The sequence below is a fragment of the Lactuca virosa genome, chromosome 5, assembly GCF_052849685.1.
Source record: "Lactuca virosa cultivar CGN04683 chromosome 5, Lactuca_virosa_CGN04683_v6, whole genome shotgun sequence".
Classification (NCBI taxonomy): domain Eukaryota; kingdom Viridiplantae; phylum Streptophyta; class Magnoliopsida; order Asterales; family Asteraceae; genus Lactuca; species Lactuca virosa.
This window is the reverse complement of record NC_136430.1, coordinates 174,369,095-174,377,315: the sequence shown is the minus strand read 5'-3', so window position 1 is coordinate 174,377,315 and position 8,221 is coordinate 174,369,095. Positions and strand designations below refer to the sequence as shown.

Below are 8,221 nucleotides of genomic sequence, written 5' to 3'. Positions count from 1 at the left end.
CATAAATAAAGAGCTAGCAGATAAGACCTTTCCCGTTCTACACACTATGCATTATAATATACACATAGTGATTGTGAAGTTTGGTAATTCAACAACAAGCAACCATTGAAAACAATAGAAAAAATGGAATACAGTAGAACAAAAGCATTTAGATTTATGAATATTGATGTTGTTCTACTAATTGATTCTTTATTGACTGATCAGGCATGGATGAGAGGAAGAAAACAATGGTGGGAATGAGAAATGCACGAGCTTAACATAGAGGAAGATGATGAACATGAGAGAGATGGGCCCCAAATTTTGTGTATGTGTCACTCAAACTGGCTAAAACAAGTAAATGGGGATAAAAAGAAAGGTTGCCCAGGAGTTAGTTCCCTCATAAAGCTACAAAAATAGTTTAGGGACTAAAATGACAAACCCTAGAAAGTTTGTAGGACATTCGTCATTTCCCATATATATATATATATATATATATATATATATATATATATATATATATATATATATATATATATATATATATATATATATATATATATATATATATATATCAGCCCCTAGAGAGGCCACATGGCCGGATTTTCCTTTTCATTATCGTTTTTTTCTTTTAATCTTTTTGTTTTTATCACTTGTACCGTTCAAACAATTAACCTTGCCCGGAAATTATCAAAATCTCGCAATTAGTTACGAAAATGTCATATCATCTTGCGAGATTTTGACGATAAATAAAATCAAATCCTAGCCATTTATTTTTTCAACCATAAGGTCAAAAATAGTCCTCAAGGTTTCTATCAACTTTTTACTCATACTTGATATATATATATATATATATATATATATATATATATATATATATATATATATATATATATATATATATATGTTGGGCGGTATTGTATGGAAAACAAAAAAATCTTAAAAAAACTCTAAAAATCATAAAAATGCATAAAAAAATACTTAGAGATCACAAATCTTTTTTTTTTTGAGTTTATATTCTTAAAAACCGCAGGTTCTATTATAAATTCTTTGAAAAAAAATTAAAAAATCGATTTTTTGATATTTTTTTGTTATAAAGAACGCTGAAATCCGAGTTATAACGAATAAATTATGACCTGTTAAAGTTTCGCAACAAAACCGACACGACGTTGTGTGACGTAAATAGTGAGTTTGCGATAAAGAAATTTTTAGCCTTATCGATCTAAAATAAAGTTGTAGGATACGTTAAAACGAGAGTGTGCATAAAAAGATCGTCCAAATCTGACTTCGTATGAGGAAGTTATGACTTTTCTGAATTCGAATTTTAGATCGACCTACTTTTAGCCGACACAATCTAAACAAGAATCGAAAATCTCAGTAATAACAACTCAACGATATAAAGACAGACGAAAACGGACGTTGGATGACAAAGTTAAGAATTTTTAAGGAACTTTACATGTCCAGTCCAATTAAAATATAACTTAAAATATCAATTCATAATTAGCCGATGGAGTCTAAATGAAAGATGTAGAGTACGTCACCACCTACGCGTGGATATAAAGAATGTCGAAAGCAGAGCTCGTACTCGAAAGTTACGTAATTTAGAAGTCGTGAATAAACTATTGTGAGGAGCGTGACGTGGCCAAATCTCAGCCTTTGCTTGCTCACCACGGCCTCGTTTCGGATCAGTGACACCTTCCCCACTCGTACACATAGCGTATCTTGGTACGCACAGTGTATAGAGTATGCACACAATACTCCGAGGAATACGCCCAGCGTACTTGCGCATCCCAGCCTATAAATAGCATGCGAGGTTCACTCCTTTTCTTCACAGATTAACCCATCACTTTCTCTCTATAACTTCTCTCTAAACCTCTCCCACCCATTCGTACTTCGCAAGTGCTAAGAGGCGAGTCTAGGAGCACCAGAAGGTTAAGAGAATAAGAGCTTTTCGGCTCGGAAGTTTTGCCCCCGCAGAGCTCGGTTCCTAGCCAAACCTCCCAGTAAGTGAGTTAGGCCAACCCTACTTTAAGTATAGATTATGTTTAACTTCAATATTGTTATTATGAACTTATAAACAATAAATATATTATAAAATATAATATACAAAGTGTTATTATAATAACTTTTAACTACTCGCGGTACGGGGAATCAAGTTTGAAGGGTCGTATAGGGTTGTTGGATTTCAGAAGTGTTATAATATCAAAATGGTAGTGCCCTCCGGTGTCTCATGTCTTGCCCCCGTCTGTACATATTGGTTGAAAAGTATTGTTTAACACTTATAAAACAATATCTCTCGTAAATAGTCGCTATAAATATTAGACTAAAATCTACCGGTAATGATTTTAGGTTTCGCCGAAGGAAAATAGAATTGTTAGAAGCGAAGCGCTGCCCGAGTTTGGAATCATCACTTTAACAAGTGAGTGCATAGTTACTTTCATCCTACAAATAGATATGAAGTATTTAATATAAATTACATGCTATGTGTGCATATTATCTGTGTTCTTGATATCTATGCTGGATGAACAAAATATACACGTTTTACTTGATTTAAACTATATATGTACTTTTATCCCTATAAATATATTGGGTAAAGATGGGTAGACGAAAGATGATATAGACGATGAAAGGTGAAAGATGATGAGAAGCCTTGACCCAAGTGATGATCCAGTCATCTAGCAGAGTATAGATGACGATCACGGACTATTCTAGACAGTCCAGTGGAACGCTAGCACGCTCGCAACCTGTAGGTGTTGTGAACGATGTGCTCACCAGGTGTACTCTAAAAACCCTGGCAACTATGGACTTAGTGCCTTATAAGTGAACGCTGGCAGCAATGGATTTAGTGCCCTATAGATGAACATTGGCAGCTATGGACTTAGTGCCTAATAGATAACATCGGCAGCTATAAACTTAGTGCCTGTTGGATAAACCCTGGCTGCCATGGACTTCGTGCCTAATCCTTAGGACAATCCTTAGGAATGAATGAATAAAGAACAGATGATTCTTAGGGTAGATCCTTAAGAATGAATAAGATAATGGGGATGGGAAGTTGGGTTAATTGTTTGATGATTAAACATAATAACTATATTATTGTGGGTTGAAAACTCTTTGTACTCACCAGGTTTCCCAACCTAAGCCACACAGTTTATTTGTATCACAGGTGTCGATACGAAACTACATTACACTGAGAGATTAACGGAGATGTAAATCATTAGTATAAATGAATGTAAGGTCTGTTTTTGCTTATCTTTTTATATTGACAATGACATCCCACTGTTTTAATATAAACAAAATACATTTCTTCGGAAATGCTTTGATAATAAACTTTTCATGTTTTCTGGGAACAAATTCTGTAATATTATTCTTTAAAATGAATACTCTGATTTTCAAATAAAGCATAAATAAAATTTTTAAAATGACCGCGAATATGGAGGTGTCACAGTTAGTATCAGAGCATTAGTTTAAGCGAACTAGGAATAAATATTTATTTCTAAACTTAAAATTAGAATGCTAAGCGATGATCGTGAAGAGTGTGTCTAACATATTTTAGGTAGTACACCTGAATAGACACAAGCACTAGCTTATCTAGGGAAGATGCCTAAATTGATTTTTTGTGCTAAATGATTTGTGATGCTTTATGATGCTATCGTTTGAGTGGATCTATGGTATGTTGCCAACCAGATCTGCAAACTTTGTGTGTTCAGATTTCTAAACGTTTAATTACAGTATTAGAATTGTCATGTAACTTTTCGAAAAGATAAGGATATTTATACGTCTACCGTAATTAAAGCTTTCCCTATCGAAATTCTCGTAACTGTACATCAAACGTTTGTTTTGGTGTATAGATCAACATGTTGAGAACCGAAGTGGATTGGAAAGAGGTAACCCGCAGCCTTGGCCACATGTGTTTGAGAGTGCACTAGAAGTAGCAGTTGTACCCGAGCCAATCACGATGGCAGGAGTACAAGCGATGATGAAAATGATGTTGGATCGTCAGATGGAAGAGACAATGTGTTTACTTCAACAAAATAAGGACGAACCTACCGTTCAAATACGCCAGGCACTAACTCTTAAGGCAACCATGTGGGTTGCTAAGTCCGTTGAAGAAATGATCAAAGGCAGAATTACCAACAAGGTTGAAGTTGCCAAGAAGAGGAAATCCGAGGGATCTTCAAGGTCCAACAAGAACAAAATTTTCTCAAGGTATGGAGGAGGAGATGGTAAAGAAAAATGGTGTGAGAAGTGCAAAAAGAAACACTCTGGAAAATATGGAAGGAAGGTGACTTATTTCAAGTGTGGGAAGACTGGGCATTACGCCAATGAGTGTACATTTGCCAAGAAGGTGTGTTATGGATGTAAGGTAGAAAGGCACTGCCCAAAGAAAATTGAAGCATCAAGGCCAAATTCACCTCCAAATCCAAAGGCATGAGCATCTCAAATGATCCTTGACGAAGCAGGTGATAATGCAAGAGATCTGGAGTGAGGATCTATATATATCCAACGATCGGGATATGAAGTATCCATATAGATAGTATCATGTGCTATAGTCTATTATAAGAGGCCTAGTATAGGGTGAACTTGAACATCTATGTAATCGTTTCAAGAAATAATATAAAGCTTTGTTATGTTATCCGATATGTTAAATGACTATGTGAAATTCTTGTATGGTGACTTGGAAAAAGTGAGTTTGTGACGTAAAAAGTGAGTTTGTGATAAAGTAATTTTTAGCTTTAACGATCTAAAATAAATTTGTAGTATACGTTAAACTGAGAGAATGCATAAAAAGAACGTCCAAATCTGACTTCGTATGAGGAAGTTATGATTTTTCTAAGATTTAGCATAGCAGTGCACAACCCGAAATTCGAATTTTAGATCGACCGACTTTTAGCTGACACAATCTAAACGAGAATCAAATATCTCGTTAATAACAACAACGATATAAAGAGAGACAAAACTGGACGTCGGATGACAAAGTTATGAATTTTTAACGGACTTTACCTGTCCAGGCCTGTTTAAATATAATTTTAAAAATAAATTCAAAATTAGCATATGGATTCTAAACGAAAGATGTAGAGTTTGTCGCCACCTATGTGTGGATATAAAGAATGTCGAACACAGAGCTCGTATTTGAAAGTTACATAATTTAGAAGTCGGGAATAAACTATTGTGAGGAGGGTGACGTGGCCAAATCTCAACCTTTGCTTTCTCACCACAGCCTCGCTTTGGATCAGTAACACCTGCCCCCCTCGTACGCGGCGCATAGCCTCGTACGCACAGTGTACAAAGCATGCGTAGCCCAGCCTATAAGTAGCACGGGAGGTTCACTCCATTTCTTCACACATTAACCCTTCTCTATCTCTCTCTAACTTCTCTCTAAACCTCTCCCAACCATTAGTACTTCCCAAGTGCTAAGAGGCGAGTCTCGGAGTGCCATAAGGCTCCGAGAAGAAGAGCTTTTCGGCTCGGAAGTTCTGCACCCGCAGAGCCCGGTTCCTAGCCAAACCTCCCGGTAAGCGAGTTAGGCTTACACTACTTTAAGTATAGTTTATGTTTAGCTTCAATATTGTTATTATGATCTTATAAAAAATAAATATATTATAAAATATAATATACAAAGTGTTATTATAATATCTTTTAACTACTCGTAGTACGAGGAATTTGGTTTGAAGGGCCGCATATGGTTGTTGGATTTTAGAAGTGTTATAATGCCAAAATGGTCCCGCTCTCCGGTGTTTTATGTCTGGCCCGTTTCTGTACATATTGGTTGAAAAGGAATTGTTTAACACTTATAAAACAATATCGTTGCATAAATAGTCGCTATAAATATTAGACTAAAATCTAGCGATAATGATACTAGGTTTCACCGAAGGAAAATAAAATTGTTAGAAACGAAGCGCTGCCCGAGTTTGGAATCATCACTTTAACAAGTGAGTGCATAGTTACTTTCATCTGACACATACGTATGAAGTATTTAATATAAATTACGTGCTATGTGTGCATATTATCTGTGTTCTCGATATCTATGCTCGATGAACAAAATATACACGTTTTACTTGATTTAAACTATATATGAGTGAACGTTGGCAGCTATGGACTTAGTGCCTTATAAGTGAATGTTGGCAACTATGGATTTAGTGCCCAATAGATGAACATTGGTAGCTATGGACGTAGTGGCTAATAGATAACATCTGCAACTATGGACATAGTACCTATTGGATAAACCTTAGCAGCGATGGACTTCGTGCCTATTCCTTAGGACAATCCTTAGGAATGAATGAATAAAGAATAGATGATTCTTAGGGTAGATCCGTAAGAATAAAGAAGATAATGGGGATGGGAAGTTGGGTTAATTGTTTGATGATTAAACATAATAACTATATTATTGTGGGTTAAAAACCCTATGTACTCACCAGGTTTCCCAACCTGACCCACTTAGTTTATTTCTATCACAGGTGTCGATACGAAGCTACTTTACACTGAGAGATTAACGGAGATGTAAATCATTAGTATAAATGAATGTATGGTCTGTTTATTCTTATGTTTCTATGTTGACGATTAAATCCCAATGTTTTAATATAAAAAAATACATTTCTGCGGAAATGCTTTGATAATAAATTTATCATGTTTTCTAGGAACAAATTCCGCAATATTATTCTTTAAAATGAATACTCTGATTTTCACATAAAGCATAAATAAAATTTTTAAAATGACCGCGAATCTGGGGATGTCACACGGTAGTAGAAGGCAAGGGACAAAATTGCCAGAAGATCGATGGCATCAATTTGTTACCAGAGGAAGAACACCATAGAGGCTGACAGGAACATAAGGAGTACTTAAAGAGCATAAAAAATAGGGTTCCTAGATCAAGTTTAGGCTGTTGTGATGTGGCTAGATACCATGATCGTTGTTGTGGAGACATCTTGATTAGAGAACGTGTATATATAGGATTGATCCTTTTAGACTCTAAACTATTCTCGTGGCTTTATGAGGGAACCAACTCGTGGCTACGTGATATTTTTAGCCCCATTTACTTGCTTTAGCCACTTTGAGTGACATATAGATAAAAACTTGGGGCCCATCCCTCTCATGTTCATCATCTTCCTCTATGTAAGAACTGATTTTAATGAAAAAGATTAAAACCCTTTACAGGTTGAATATATGTCAAAAATGACAACTTTAAGTGAGACCAACTCCATTTTCTTATTTATACTTTTGTCTGTTTTATTATTTGGTATTTAAGCACCACCTCCATACCTCCATAACCATCCAAAACGACAAGTTTCCATCTCTCTTTCATTCGCTCACATACAACCTTCAAGATGTCGAAGCAATTTTTCTCATTGGTCTTCATGATCATGGTAATCTTGAGCCTGTCCTCAGTAGATCCAATATTGGTGGTAGCAGGAGGAAGAGGATGAGAACATGTTTTTGAGCTCTACATGCATGATATTCTTGGTGGCAGCAAGCCAACAGCTAGACTAGCAACACGTCTACTAGGTAACATATACAACTGTCAAGTCCCCTCTGCTAGACGAATAGGTTTCCGGGCACCACAATGGGGTGGCGATCCCTAACACCAATAGCGTTATTCCAACCATAAAAGCCAACGTGATTCCTACTCGAAAATGGCTTGGTTGGCACCCAATTCGCAAGACACCTGAACCAAAAAAAATGTTCAAAACCAGATCGCTGCCCATTTGGGACCAGATGGGCAGGGGCTAGGGTTTGGAACCATAACAGTTACTAACAATGTTCTGACCATCGACCCAAAATTGGGATCATAGTTGTTAAGGAAAGCACAAGGAGTTTACGTTGCAAGCTCGGCAGGTGGAAGTAGACAGATGATGACATTCACGGTGACGATGGAAGGAGGTGAGTATGGAGATAGTATCAAGTTCTTAGGAATTTACCATATTGGAAGTATGATGTCTCGGTTGTCAGTGACTATGAAGTTTAGGGTTTGACCACACTCTTGGAAGTCAACATTCCATAAATAAAGAGCTAGCAGATAAGACCTTTCCCGTTCTACACACTACGCATTATAATATACACATAGTGATTGTGAAGTTTGGTAATTCAACAACAAGCAACCATTGAAAACAATAGAAAAAATGGAATACAGTAGAACAAAAGCATTTAGATTTATGAATATTGATGTTGTTCTACTAATTGATTCTTTATTGACTGACCAGGCATGGATGAGAGGAAGAAAACAATGGTGGGAATGAGAAATGCACGAGCT

General features: G+C 36.2%; 1 pseudogene; it reads left to right on the top strand.

The window, feature by feature from the left end:
• Window positions 1-4,060: 4,060 nt before the first annotated feature.
• LOC145112049 (dirigent protein 18 pseudogene) lies at window positions 4,061-7,943 on the top strand (annotated as a pseudogene).
• Window positions 7,944-8,221: the final 278 nt, after the last annotated feature.